This window comes from Erinaceus europaeus, chromosome 16 (genome assembly GCF_950295315.1).
Source record: "Erinaceus europaeus chromosome 16, mEriEur2.1, whole genome shotgun sequence".
In the NCBI taxonomy this organism is placed as follows: Eukaryota; Metazoa; Chordata; class Mammalia; order Eulipotyphla; family Erinaceidae; genus Erinaceus; species Erinaceus europaeus.
In genome coordinates, this window is record NC_080177.1 from 15,866,519 (window position 1) to 15,881,881 (window position 15,363).

At 43.9% G+C, this 15,363-nt stretch overlaps 1 protein-coding gene across 2 annotated transcripts in view; it reads left to right on the forward strand.

Annotated features, from left to right (window-relative positions):
* Positions 1-15,363, forward strand: part of SEMA6D (semaphorin 6D) — a 790,451-nt gene that overhangs the window by 547,113 nt on the left and 227,975 nt on the right. Inside the window, exon 4 of one of the 2 annotated variants that reach the window (XM_060174602.1) lies at positions 12,493-12,524. The gene's annotated coding sequence lies outside the window, so the exon portion shown is untranslated. Of the gene's footprint in view, positions 1-12,492; positions 12,525-15,363 lie in introns of those variants that run through there. The other variant, XM_060174601.1, reaches the window with a different exon arrangement.

Here is a 15,363-nt window from a genome sequence, read left to right on the forward strand (position 1 = left end):
CAATTTTTATATTTATTTATTTATTCCATTTTCCCTCTCCCTCTCCTCCCTTTCCCTCTCCCTCTCCCCCTCCCTCTCCCTCTCCCTCTTCCCCTCCCTCTCTCTCCCTCTCCCCCTCCCTCCCTCTCCCTCCCTCTCCTTGTCCTTCTCCCTCCCCCACTCTCTCCATCTCCCTCCCTCTCCCTCTCCTTCTCCCTCTCCCTCCCCCACTCCCTCCCTCTCCCTCTCCCCCTCCCTCCCTCTCCCTCCCTCTCCCTCTCCTTCTCCCTCTCCCTCCCCCACTCTCTCCATCTCCCTCCCTCTCCCTCCCTCTCCCTCCCTCTCCCTCTCCTTCTCCTTCTCCCTCTCCCTCCCCCCTCCCTCCCTCTCCCTCCCTCTCCCTCTCCTTCTCCCTCTCCCTCCCCAACTCCCTCCCTCTCCCTCTCCCCCTCCCTCCCTCTCCCTCCCTCTCCCTCTCCTTCTCCTTCTCCTTCTCCCTCTCCCTCCCCCACTCTCTCCATCTCCCTCCTCTCCCTCCCCCATTCCCTCCCTCTCTCTCTCCCCCTCCCTCTCCCTCTCCCCTCCCTCCTCCTCTCCTTCCCTCTCCCTCTCCCTCTCCCTCCCTCTCCCTCTCCTTCTCCCTCTCCCCCTCCCTCTCCCCCTCCCCCTCCCCCTCCCTCTCTCTCCCTCTCCCCCTCCCTATCCCTCTCCCTCCCTCTCCTTCTCCCTCTCCCTCCCCCACTCCCTCCCTCACACTCTCCCCCTCCCTCCCTCTCCCTCCCTCTCCCTCTCCCTCTCCCTCCCCCACTCCCTCCCTCTCCCCCTCCCTCTCCCCCTCCCCCTCCCCTCCCTCTCTCTCCCTCTCCCCCTCCCTATCCCTCTCCCTCCCTCTCCTTCTCCCTCTCCCTCCCCCACTCCCTCCCTCACACTCTCCCCCTCCCTCCCTCTCCCTCCCTCTCCCTCTCCCTCTCCCTCCCCCACTCCTCCCTCTCCCTATCCCCCTCCCTCCCCCTCCCTCTCCCTCTCCCCTGCCCCTCCCTCTCCCTCTCCCTCCCCCACTCCCTCCCTCTCCCCCTCCCTCTCCCTCTCCTTCTCCCTCTCCCTCCCCCACTCCCTCCCTCTCCCCCTCCCTCTCCCTCCTCCTCTCCCTCCCCCACTCCCTCTCCCTCTCCTTCTCCCTCTCCCTCCTCCACTCCCTCCCTCTCCCCCTCCCTCTCCCTCTCCTCCCTCTCCCTCCCCCACTCCCTCCCTCTCCCCCTCCCTCTCCTTCTCCTTCTCCCTCTCCCTCCTCCACTCCCTCCCTCTCCCCCTCCCTCTCCCTCCCCCACTCCCTCCCTCTCCCTCTCCCCCTCCCTCTCTCTCCCTCCCTCTCCCTCTCCTTCTCCCTCTCCCTCCCCCACTCCCTCCCTCTCCCTCTCCCCCCTCCCTCCCTCTCCCTCCCTCTCCCTCTCCTTCTCCCTCTCCCTCCCCCACTCTCTCCATCTCCCTCCCTCTCCCTCCCTCTCCCTCCCTCTCCCGCTCCCTCTCCCTCTCCCCCTCCCTCCCCCTCCCTCTGCCCTCCCCCTCCCTCTCCCTCCCCCCACTCCTCCCTCTCCCCCTCCCTCTCCTTCTCCTTCTCCCTCTCCCTCCTCCACTCCCTCCCTCTCCCCCTCCCTCTCCCTCTCCTTCTCCCTCTCCCTCCTCCACTCCCTCCCTCTCCCCCCTCCCTCTCCCTCTCCTCCCTCTCCCTCCCCCACTCCCTCCCTCTCCTTCTCCTTCTCCCTCTCCCTCCTCCACTCCCTCCCTCTCCCCCTCCCTCTCCCTCTCCCCCTCCCTCTCCCTCCTCCTCTCCCCTCCCTCTCCCTCCTCCTCTCCCCCTCCCTCTCCCTCCTCCTCTCCCCCTCCCTCTCCCTCCTCCTCTCCCCCTCCCTCCCCCTCCCTCTCCCTCTCCCTCCTCCTCTCCCCCTCCCTCTCCCTCCTCCTCTCCCCCTCCCTCTCCCTCCTCCTCTCCCCCTCCCTCTCCCTCCCTCTCCCTCCCTCTCCCTCTCCCCCTCCCTCCTCCTCTCCCTCTCCCTCCCTCTCCCCCTCCCTCCTCCTCTCCCTCTCCCTCCCTCTCCCCCTCCCTCCTCCTCTCCCTCTCCCTCCCCCTCCCTCTCCCTCCTTCTCCCTCCCTCTTCCTCTCTCTCCCTCTCTCCCTCTCCCTCCCCCCCCCTCTCTTTCTCTCGAAAAATAAAGACAATCTCTAATTAAAAAAAAAAAAAAGAAAGAAAGAAACTTGCACTTCAGTCTGTAACAAGATCTCTAACTTTCAAATTACCTCTTTAGCAATATGTCCCTTTTATTCCAGTTGTTCCTACTCGGTTGTTCCTATGATATTTGAAGTTTTGTTGCACCTTTTGTCCCTGGGGTGGTGTTGGGGGTAGGCATCTAGGATGTGAACACTGAAAGGTGTAGGCTGGTATTTCCTGAACATACCTCCTTTTCAGAGATGAGTGGTGATCTCCAGAAAGGCTGACTTTTGAGAAGGGGCAGAATGGTAGCTTCTTCTATTTTCCCTCTCCATTGTTCAAAGAGCAGTTTACTCCCTTCTCTAACTTTGAACCTAATCCTTCATTTTACTCTTTTTTGGCTGTCCACTTCTGAGTCCTCTCTCTCTTAGAAGCCTTGCTCCTCCAAGAACTGCACATATCTGAAACCACTGATCAGGCAGAGAGCCTCCCTTGCAGGCATTTGCAAGAGCAGTATGAAGGCCAACATCTGTATGCTGTCTGGAAGTCAGCGCATGTGTTGTGGCTCTGTCTGTGAAAGAGCCACGGCCCTGGAAAAATCCGGAGTGGAAGTAGAGTCTTAGAGCGCAGTTACAACTGGGCATGACCAGTGTTTCCTCAAGGATGGAGTTATCATCTCCTAGTAATAAGCAGAGGGTCAAAGGCGGGTTGGGGAAAGGGGGGAGGTATTTGTAGGACATAAATTAAAAATTATGATTTGTCACACACGGAGGGATGTTGAGAATTACTTAGACCATCTTGTGGGGGAATAAATCCTAGCATCCTTTGGGTAAAAGACATGCATATGTTTGTTCCGCATTCTAGGATGCACAGAACTGGCCTCCAACACAAGGAAATGTCTGATCCTAAATGTCAACAGTGTTGATATTAGGAAATAATTCTACCCTTACCATGTCTGTTATTCCAAATGGCTCTCCACTATCAGTGGTGAAATGATGGTGGGTGAGAATAAGCTACACTAGTCAAAGGAGGGGCCCTCTGAGAAGGAGGCATCTTTTAGGGCATGCGAGTGGCTTGACTGTGGAGACCATCACACCCACACAGAGGGTGGTGGCCGGAAAGGATAGGTGGGTGGGAAGCCTTCTCATGATCTCTACCCTGTGCCGAGCACTTGAGTTGCTTCCTTCCCTGTCAGGGCTTCTATCTTTATCAAGGACAGTTGCTGCCTTTCTTGCCCCTCTGAGCCCAGTACTCAAGGTATTTGTTCTCTAAGGAAATCCCCCTCCTTGTCTCTCTCTCTCTTTTTAAATTTCTTTTATCATATTTATTTATTTATCAGATAGAGACTGTCAGAAATCAAGGGGCAAGGGAAAGATAGAGAAGAAGAGAAACAGAGAAATACCTGCAGCACTGCTTCACCACTCACAGAGTTTTCCTCCTGCAGGTGGGGACCAGGGGCTCGAATCTGGGTCGCGGAGCATCGTAATATATGTGCTCACCCAGGTGCACCACCACCCAGCCCCCTTCCTTTTCTCTGTAATGATCAAAGGTAAATATGTCTTCCCAGCTGCACTGCATGGAGGAAGAAGGGCTGCCTGGAGCTCTGACAGATCCTTGGCCCTGCTCATTCAGAGCCTAAACGTTTCCCTTAGCTCTGTGGAACGGAACGGTATGTGCTCCCTCTTGCAGTGAGTTGTCTGCTCAACAACTGTCAATTTGTAGGTTCCTTAGTTGTGTTTTTGTACTTCCACTCTCAATCCAGCTCTGTTTGTCCTCTTCAAGAAGTACTCTATGTTTCTGTCTTACTGATGATATCCTTCATTCTTTCTTCAGGGATCTGATGAACTTAGTCTTACTTTCAAGTGTTTCTGCTCATTTCTGTTAGGAGACGAGTTTGGGCAGGGGGCGGGGGAGAAGCTAGTTGTATTGTCTGAGTCACCCTTCTGGAAGCATAGTGGTGTACATTGATTTTACAGAGGAATGTACTCGTGACCTTATCTGTAGGGTTTGTTGGCAGAAGCCAGGATGTAGTACATTGAAGCTGTTAGTGTGAAGAAGGGTCAAACTGGCTATTCATGACTTTGGAACAAACCATCTTAGACCTTAGTGGCTTAAAAACCACCGTTTTGTATCATCTTTCACAATTTTGTTGGTTGATTGGGTTCAGATGGGTGGTTCTAGCAATAGATTGGGGTCTGTAAAGCAATGAACTGTAGCCCTTGGAAAAATTCAACAAGGTCTCAATCGCCAGTAATTTGGAATGTAGCTTTATTGAGAACAAGGTTATTATTATTATTTTTTTTTCTCCAGGGTTATCTCTGGCTCAGTACCTACACTATGAATCTACTCCTCTCCTGGAAGCCATTTTTTCCATTTAATTGGATAGAACAGAGAGAAATTGAGAGAGGTGAGGCAGATAAAGAGGGAGAAAGAGAGACACCTGCAGACCTGCTTTACCACTTGTAAAGCATCCCCTTTGCAGGTGGGGAGTGGGGGGGCTTAAACCTGGATTCTTGTGTGTATCCTTGCACTTAGTACTTTGTACACTTAACAGATTTACCACTGCCTGTCCCTGAGAAATAGAACCTTTATAGTTGTAATTAGTTAAGATGAGAGTATCCTGAAGTGAAATGGGGTTATAAATCCTGTAATATTTGTGTCCTTATAAGAAAAAGCAAAAAGCATAAGGAGAATGCTGTGTGATGACAGAGGCAGAGGTTTGCGAAATGCAGCTGCAAGTCAAGGGAAGTCATGGGCTGATGGCCATGACTAGGAAAAGGAATGTAGGAGCTGGTCTTCCCAAACTCTCAGAGGGATCCTGACTCTTCTGGCAACTTCCTCTCAGGCATCTAGCCTCTAGAATTGTGAGGGGATATATTTCTACTTTTCTAATCCACCCAGCTGGGGTACTTTGTACAGAAACTAGAAAGACTCATTTATACAGTTGCAGTAAGATCTTGGGGCTGGGGCTGGAATCAGCTGGAGGTTCTACTAGGTTGACTTTCAAAATGGCTTCTTCAGTCATGAGGTAGGTGCCTCACCTGGGGTGATAGGAACTTTGAGCAGCTGGCTGGAACTTTTTCTGTCTACACATCACACATCCTGACACTGAGTAGAGTGATTTCAGCTTAGGTGATGTTTTACATGAAGACTAACTTCTCTGAGAGAGATTGCAGGATATCCAGGTATAAAGTATAGGGTTCTTTGGACTAAGTATCAAAAGTTACACAATAGTACTTTCTCTATTAGTTTTACCAACAGGTGAGTCAAAAAAAATCTATCCTAGCTTTAATGAGAGGTGGTTAAAAAAGCACGACTACCAGGTGGAGTGGTTTGTAGAGAATGAGGGTTGGTAGCTCTTCTTTGAGGAAGTTTGATTTCTAAAGAGTGAAATAGTTGTTAGAAATTTTTCATTTGATTTTGACTTTTAGTAATAATGGGAAAGATGTACTGGAAGTTGAAAATGTAGAAGAGAAGAATTCAGAGGTTAGGATCTGGAAGGTCTATTAGAAGGGTCAGTTTTAATCTGTAAGAGAAATCTCTCTTGTTTGTCATCAGGGTTGTCATCACTGGGACTCTGTGCCTGTATGATTCTGCTACCACTCCCAGACTCTTTTATTTTCTCTTATAGAGGCTGAATGACAAAGAGGCAAAGAGACACAGAAGGAAAGATGTTATTGCACCATGTTACTGCTCATGAAGCTTTCCCTATGTTAGTACTCTCATGTGGTATCTGGCAACTCGAGCCTGAGTTCTCACTCATAGTAAAGTAGATGCTCTAATGAGGGAGCCATCTCTTGGTCCCAGCACCTCTGAAACAAATAAATGAATGAAGAGTGGAATGTGGGGACAGCTATCCAAGTCCTAAGATGTTAAGAATTTCTATGTATCTGTTAGTGTCTTTGTGCCTGGTTTGAAGCAAGATTATCTGCTGACACTGGTTAGAATAGCAGTGGAGGGGAGTCGGGTGGTAGTGCAGTGGGTTAAGCGCACATGGCGCAAAGCGCAAGGACTAGAGTAAGGATCCCAGTTCAGGCCCCCGGCTCCCCACCTGCAGGGGAGTCGCTTCACAGGCGGTGAAACAGGTCTGCAGGTGTCTATCTTCCTCCCCCCCTGTCTGTCTTCCTCATCTCTCTCTATTTCTCTCTGTCCTCTCCAACAAGGATGATATCAATAACAACAACAATAAAACAACAGGGCAACACAAGGGAATAAATAAATATAAATTTTAAAAAAGAATAGCAGTGGAGAGAAGACTTGGAGACAGTGGTATTTTAAGGGCTTCTAATGAAGAATGAGAATGAATGCTAACTATAGTAGACCCCCCCAGGTACCTGTTTGTGTAAAATGGAAAGCTTGGGGGGGGGGCTAAAAGTGAAAACAAGGAGGTGTAGGTAATTTACTGCTGCCCTGCTGTCTGAATTTTCCAGCCATAACCTATGTCCCTTGAACTAAATATTATTTCAAAAACCAATGTAATGGATACCAGGAAAATATAATCACTGTTTCAGTAAGTACATTTAAATAATAATTACTTTCATAACTGGTAGATAATAAAAGAAAAGGGAATGGAGGGAAAAAGTTGTGGAAAAGTTCAAATATCTCACCCAAAGATTCTTAGAAGACATATTACTCTGTCATTATGAGCCATTTCTTTCCATCCCCTTTCATCCAACTGTGCTTGACTGGAAAAACAGGTACTAAGAAAGGATCTTTTTTTTTTTTGTAGATTCATATAGTGATTTATATCTCATTACAAAATTTTAGCCATGGTTGGGCTATTTTTCTATGATGACTTCCTGGATGTGGGTGAGAGGCAAATCCATTTTCTTCAGTGTTAATTTCAGCTCTAAGTGTGGCAATTTTTGTCAGTCTTCATGGAGTGAGTTTCTGTGATTAGTCATTTAACTGTATGGTAATTTCAAGCTAAGCAGTGTGTTTAGAACACACCCTTTGCTTGGGAGACCGAGATTATTGTCAAATTTTATCCTGTGAAAATTACATACATAAAAATTTGCATCTTGAAGGGCCCTTTAGGAAAATCATGAGAAGATTGTGAATGTTTACTTGTATTATATAGTTGTTCTATAGCTGACAAGTTATCCGTTACATCCAACAACTCATCCAATCATTATTCATCATACACGCACACACACACACACACACACATATATTGGCTGTGTTCATTATGAAAGATAATAATATTAGCAATCACATTGTTTGTCTTACCAGATTAGTGGCAAAGTACCATCATAAGCATATATCCCAGAATAAATCCACTTATGACATAAACAAAGCTAGATTTTGGCACAGGGCAGATGATAGAATGATTGGCTTACCTAGATACCTCTTTCAGAGGGATACAACAGTACCTCCCATCTCTGAAAAAACCCCTTGATTCTCGCTTGGTCTGGAATTTGAGAAGCATTCATGATTCACTGCACTGTGATTAATCAAGAAAATATCTGTACTCTCAGTACAAATTGGGAGTTATAGAAGAAATTCTGAAAATGAGGATTTAGATTTAAGCTCTTGACTTTGGACAATTCAGTTGCCTAGAAAGAGTTCCTTCCTTCCTTCCTTTTTTTCTTCCTTCTTTCCTTCCTTCCTTCCTTTTTTTTTAATAATTAGAAAGAAAGTTTCAAACATCAGTATATTCTCCTTTCACAAAATTGGAAGAAACGATCTGAGTGAAGTGGCATCACAGTCAGCTATGCCTGTGGGAATTTAAATTCATGAGTGCAAAGACAAGATCACTATCTTCTGCTCAACACAAAGGACAGATACCTTCAAGTCGTACAAACCTGAAAGGATAATGTTTGTTTCTTTATAGAATTTAAATAATTATTACAAAGCTTACTTTGTCCAAGTTCCCTGGGCACACGTACATGTCTTGCTTTGAGTGTATAATATTCATTCAGTATGTTTGCCCTGATTGAGGGTTTCTGTTCTTCACCCTCTCTTCTTCTTTTGCTCTCTGTAGGCTACTATTTATTCTGAAAATGCCTGTTAGGGCTGGGTGTATGGATTGACTTGCCAACACCCATGTCCAGTGGAGAAGCAATTACAGAAGCCAGAACTCCCACCTTCTGCACCCCAAAGACTATTTGATCCATACTCCCAGTGGGGGAGAAGTGACAGGGGGAAGATGACCAGAGGGCTCTGCACTCCAACTCCATCAGGAATCAAAGAGAGAGAAGGAAAAAAGGAAGGACATTTGGATGTAATAATAGGTGTATGTATGACTTGAAAAAGAAGACGGGGCGCCCTCCAAAAAAAAAAAAGGCCAAATGCATACCAATATAGACAGATGGTTGTAGAAATAATAGTATACCCATATCTGCAACCTTGGGAGAATTGCTATAGCTTAAATGAGAGACTTGGGGGTCCAGAATTCTGATGGTGGGAACCCCTATTTTCTTATAATTTTGAAAATCAATATTAAATTACAAACAAAACATGCCTGAGAAGGGCCAATGTATTTCTAATATCTAAAATACTCATAGAGATTTTCTTTAGGACACTCACAGGAAGGAATATTATAAGTAGGTGGCTAATCATAATCATTCTATCCTTGGAAGAATCTACAGATGACATTCATTTCTTCGTGCACTAAGACAGTGCTATTGGGAACACACTGGACATAAACACTGGACTCTATGAGCTTCTGTGCTTCTGGACTTTGTGATTCTGAATCTCAACTTTTAGCACAAGTCAGAAATTTAATGTTTATTGAAGAAGTACCTGTTTCTGCTTTAAGTCAGCTCACCATTCAATGCAGGAAGCAAGCTTATACTCAGAAGGTTGTAATATAATGACTAATAAAATAAGTCATAACAAATAAAATGATAACATAAGGAAACAAATAACCAACTTTGGGAAATTTGAGATAGATGCATATTGAAAACCATGTAGGTTAGATTCTGAGGATGGCCATGTGAGTGAATATATGGGAGACTAAACATACATTTTAACCAAGGGAAGCAACATATACAAGACTTGCAAGTTGAAGTGGTACTGGGAGGTTCTGGAAACATTGCTCTGTGCTTCCTTGTGCTGGCACTTTTATTTTTTATTGATTTAATAATGATCGACAAAACCGTATAAGAAGGGTAAAATTCTACAATTCCTACCACCAGATTTCCATATCCCATCCCCTCCATTGAAAGCTTTCATATTCTTTTAGTTTTTTTTTTAATTTATTTATTTATTCCCTTTTGTTGCCCTTCTTTTATTGTTGTTATTATTGATGCCATTATTGTTGGATAGGACAGAGAGAAATGGAGAGACGAGAGGAAGACAAAGAGGGGAAGAGAAAGACACCTGCAGACCTGCTTCACTGCCTGTGAAGTGACTCCCCTGCAGGTGGGGAGCTGGGGGCTGGAATCGGGATCCTTACGCTGGTCCTTGTGCTTTGCATCATGTGCACTTAACCCGCTGCGCTACAGCCGGGCTCCTAGCTTTCCTATTCTTTATCCCTCTGGGAGCTTGCATTCTGTGGTCATAGCTAGGAACATTCTAGTCTGTACTCATTGTTGGACCAGTCTTCCTTGAGTGACAGAGTATGTTGACCCACCCTCCCTTCTGAAAATGAGGCAGTCCCTACCAGTGGTTGTTGGTATGCTTCTAATTCTGCTTCTAAGACCCCTTCTGTTTCATTGGTTTAATCCCCCCTGCTTAACACTATATTCTATTTACATAAACCACTGTTAACTAAGCACTACCCTGCCTCCAGGGCATTGATTTAATCCCCACCAGTTCACGATGTCTTTTTGTTCCACCCCCTCTCCTTGTCACACCCTGATTTCCACCAATCTCTTTTCACTCCACCCTCTCTATATCACATCCTCTTTCCACCCTACTCGGCGAGTATATATATAAGGACAGGATTGTGATTAGAGATAGCTTAGCTTGGCTTAGATTGCACTGGGTCCACATGAATAAAGAGATACTGCCTACAGCTCAGCCATGAGTCTCTGGTCATCTGTCTCCTGCCCCCAAGCTAGCCTGGCATAATATGCCAGTCCCTGTTCAGGACGCCATTAACCAGGGACTCATGGCTGAGTGGTATGCAGATCAGTCTTTATTCATGCGGAATACAGCACAATCTAAGCCAAGCTATCTGAACTAACTATAATCACAATCCTGTCCTTATATATATACTTGCCAAGTAGGGTGGAAACAGGATGTGTCATAGAGAAGGTGGAGCGAAAAGTGACTGGTGCAAATCAGGGTGTACTACAAGAGGGGGTGAGGCAAAAAGACATCATGAACCAGTGGGGATTAAACCAGTGCCCTGCAGGCAGGGTGTGCTTAGTTAACAGTGGTTATGTAAATAGAATACAGAGTTAAACAGGGGGGATTAAACCAATGAAACAGAAGGGGTTTTTAGAAGCCGAATTAGAAGTATACCAACAAGTGGTGACCCACATTGAGGGTAAGGCCCTGTAGAGGCCCACAGAGGGTCTACTATCGTGTTCCTGATGGAGATTACCAGTGTGTGTGTGTGTGTGTGTGTGTGTGTGTGTAGGTGTTTGTGTGTGTATTATGAAGATGGGGCAAAGGAGGGAAGCAAGAGAGATTGTGTGTTTACTGGGTATTGGGGGACTACTGTTGTTGTTTTTTTTGTTTGTTTTCTTTTACTGTACTGGGGAATGAACTCAGACTCTCATTCACATGCAGTTTCACTAAATCTTCCCCCTCACCCAATTCCTTCTCATCTTTGAGAGAGAAGAAGATGTAGATAGAGAGGGAGGTAGAGACACTAACTCACCCCTCCACCATCCAAGGCATTCTCTTGGAGCTGTCCATGGTGCTCCTGCCTGATATTGGGGATCAAACCCAATCTTCATGCATAGTAGTGTTTATGTATATCAAGAGTCATTTCTTAATCTCCTCAAAACTATATATAGTTTGGGTAAACTATGGTGATTCCAGTGTCCACTGCATAGACCATCTAGATGAGCAGACTTAGTAATATAAGTACATTTCTATCTAACAGAAAGCACCACTATATGCATAATAGTTCAAACACCTCAAAAGCACACCATTTCACACCCCTATAAATAAGGTAAAGAAAAAAAGAGCCAGCAGTTGCACTTTAAATAAAGATGATAGTTTTAATATGATTGAAGATACTGCCTTTTCCATTTTATTTTGAAGTTCATCATACTCTTAAGTGTTGGCTTTCTTTAACAGTGCATTTTTTTTTAAATCCAGTCCATTATTTTGTACAAAATACTGTTTCTGCCCTAAGGCTAAGAATGTTCTAGGTGAGCTAATCAATCAATTTTTGCCCATTAAGAAAGAGCTCTGAAATAAAAAGAATCCTAACCTTTTGATGGATTTTGGTAGCTGTTTACTAAATACTTTTTTTTTAAATGGCAAAGCACCAAGTGGAGAAGTAGTCTTCTTAAGGAGAGATAAAGCACCGGCGCCCTAAGCTACTGTGTGACATTTGGGAAATTTTATTTCAATCCTCCAGTATTGATCACCCATAGCATCACTTGGTGGTAATGGGGTTACTTTTAATTAAGTCTTTCTAGGTGAAGTTGGGAGACATACATATTTAAAATGTGAAATAAGTGCTTCTGCCAAGCAAATTGGGAAGGAGACATGATATGTGCTTCAACTGAACACCTAACTCAGCAATAGCTTCTGCACAGTGTTGTTCAAAATACTTTCCTTCAATTTTCAGACTCTTAGGCTTATAGAACTGATGGAGTAACTGATTTATTTTTTTCAGTTGAAGCTCCCAGCTTGTTATCTGCAAGATTGGGGGGAGCATTATGTGGCTGAACCTACTGGTAATAAGTGCTCTCCCAGCCCAACTGTTACATTAGAGCATTTCATAAAGAAAAATGAGAGATGATGCTGCATGTCATGAAACACAGTGTCTCAGCACAAAGAAAAGATTTCTCTCATCTGTGGAGAGAGATAAAATAAGGCACTGCAGACCAAAGATCTTCAGATCACTGGACATTTAAAAAATGTTTCACAATCCCAACATTTAGCCTGCCATCAGATTTTTACTCACCTATACTGGTGAATGTTTTGTTGTTGTTGTTGTTGTTGTTTTATGCTGAATATAACCCTAACTTAATAGAAGAATTAAGTAGAGAAATTAGATTCAAGTTAGAATCAACCTTGACTTCAACCTCTCTATGACTTTAAGCAAGCAATACATCAAACTGAAAAATAGTAAGTGGGTTTAGTAAATTAATAGGACAAATTCAGTAGTATCATTAGGACAGTGGTCAGTAGGAATATAAAGTTAATCCATTCCCATCTTCTTCTCTTCTTTCAGGTTTTTGACCATACAGTCTAAGCTTCTCCAAGGTAAGTAGCATTATCCTCTTCTTTATTTTTTTTGTTGTTGGTGGTGGTGGTAGTGGTGGGGTAATTAGCAGAATTGTATTGGCCTCATATACATCTCTGCTGTATCTACCTCCAAGTCTTATGTCTGACATTCAAATGGTGCCCAGAATCAAGTTTGGTGATGCTAGTGCTCAGAGAACCCTGGGTGTATGGTCAGACTGAGGAGTGGACTGAAATGAGAGGAAACAGGAGGAAGAGAGAGGAGAAGAGACTGGCTTTTCTTTGTTTGATTAGCCCTTTTGTGAGACAGGGGACTCTTAGTCTCTGGTGTTTCAAGACAAGGTTTCTTTGTGAGCAGCTGTGACAGGGCTCACACCTTTCCAAGAGCCTCCTCTGGAAAAGAGACAAAGCAGAGCAGCCCTCAGCATGGCCCCAGCTCTTCAGCTCCTCTAGCCCTTCCTGTCCAGATCTGGCAGGACAGCATTTGCCAAGTTGTTTAACTTTCCAGGAGTCTTTGTCAAAACTAGCAATTAAGGTTGTGTTAATCTGATTAAAGAACACAATGGGAACCTTTTTGTATTTCATTAGAAAATCAGGATGCATTTGATGTGCACCATCTGGTTTGTGAATACAGGAATAAGTTGTTCAAAGGGGCACCTTTCCAAGCTCTAGGTTTCATATGCTTCAGAAGGAAAAACCCATAAGCAGCTCTATTTTGAATGCGAGCAGGGCTGAAGTTAATAAGGTTGGGTGGATTTCCAATATGTGCCATTTCTCCTAAACTACATGTGTTTGCAGTGTGTTTGGCAGACTTGTCGTATTTAGAGGCTGGGTTTCCAAATGAAAAAAAAATTAAAGTTCTCATGTGATAATTGAAAAATTGAAAGAAGCATCATTGTAATAGAACAGCTGGTTCCTTAGGTATTAATTATGTTTCCATCTAGCATAAAGACTAGTATTTTAAAATTATCTCCTACAATTTATTATGTTACTTTTAGAGACTGTTTCATTTTCAAATCATAGGGTGGAAAAGGACAAGTTAAACTTTACGATGTGCTGTGTTTTGAAAAAATAGCCTTTTAAGTGAAATCCCTGTTTCACATAATAAATGTAAAATGAAACCATGAGAAAATATAGATTTGCTATTGGTGCTTGATGGTGAGTTATTAAGTATAAATAAGTGCATATCTCAAACTAAAATAGAGAGGTGAAATGTAGGTGAAATATCTCTGCATACTATGGCTCTATACAGGATATTTACTGATCAGAAAATTTGCTGTGGAGAAGTCTTTCCTTTAGCTTACTCTTAATTAAAAAACAAACACCCTACATGGTAACAAACATGATTTGAGAGGCAATATCATGTTCTCTTTAACCTCTCCATAATTGAAGGGATATTCTGTACGTATCCTTAAGCCTGGCTCATGCTGATGAAGGAAATGTAATTACATTAAAGGCAATCTCATCTAAGGTAATTACAATTGTCGCCATCAGTCCAATTAAAGAGGATAACCAACTCTTCAGATTCAGGAGACACAAAGCTTTCAAACTAAGTCAGGCTCTGGGATAAGGATGCGATTGAGGATTTTGACAAATTTCATTTACCAAAATACTGTTACTTATAAAAACAGTTAACAATATAAAGGCAAGGGAGTATTGACAAGAGATTAAATATTGGTAAAGGGTTTGCTTCCTTCTACTTTCTCATTTATGAAAGAAATACTGAGGTGTAAACAGCAGTAGATTCAGGCCACACAAGATCTTTATAGGGAGATTAACACAGCATCTCAATATCATAATGGTCCACAGGACCCATCTGGCATCTCATCCTAAGTGGACACTCCATCCTATTATTCCTTCAGAGACCTTCTGTCTCCTTGCATTTAAAGATGTAGTGACTATTTCCCAGCCTTTATTCCTTTATTTGCACTCAGTGGAGGAAGCTGACTATAGCAAAATATCCTGGAAGCACTTGCATGGTTTACTGTATGACCAGGATGTACTTCCTCTAAGAATTACACAGGTATAGTGGATTTGATGTGCTCTAGAAGGCTCAATTTCAGTCCATATGATCCAGGTCAGTCCATATGATTTCAATTTCAGTCCATATGATCCAGGTCACAATGTGAGCCATATATATAAGAACCCAGGGAACAAAACAGTGAAACTAATGTCTCTCATAGAGACTGTGATTTAGAAGGGTCCAAGAGAGGTTGTATATGCCTGCAGGGAATAATGTGGAAAGACTGATAGTTATCATGTGATAAGAAATGTAATAGATGCAATTTTTTATTTTTTTATTTGTTATTACTAGTTCATTTCAAGATTGTAAAATTACAATGTGTAATTCTACTCTACACCCGCCACCAAAGTTCTGTATCCCTGCCCTCCCACCTCCCAAATATAACCAGCATAGTTCTCATAAGCCTTACAAACAGTTTGCTTGCTCCTGTTTTGTTTGGATTTTTTTTTTTTGGCAAGTTCATTTAAATAAGATCGCTAGATTCCACATATGAGTAAAACCATCTGGTAATTGTCTTTCATCTTTTTTGTTATTTTGCTAAGCATAATCACTTCTAGTTCCATCCATTTTATCCCAAAGGACACAATTCTGTTTTTCCTGATTGCAGAGCAATATTCCATGGAATGTATGTTCCATAAATTCTTTAACCATTCATCTAATGATGGGAATTTAGGCTACTTCCACTCTTTGGCTATTGTGAATAATGCAGCTATGAACATAAGGGTACATTTGTCTCTTCGAATTAGTGCTTAACTGTCCATTGGATAAATACCCAAGAGTGGCACTGCTGGATCAGAAGGTACTTCCATCTTTTATTTGTTTAAGGGCTTTCCATAC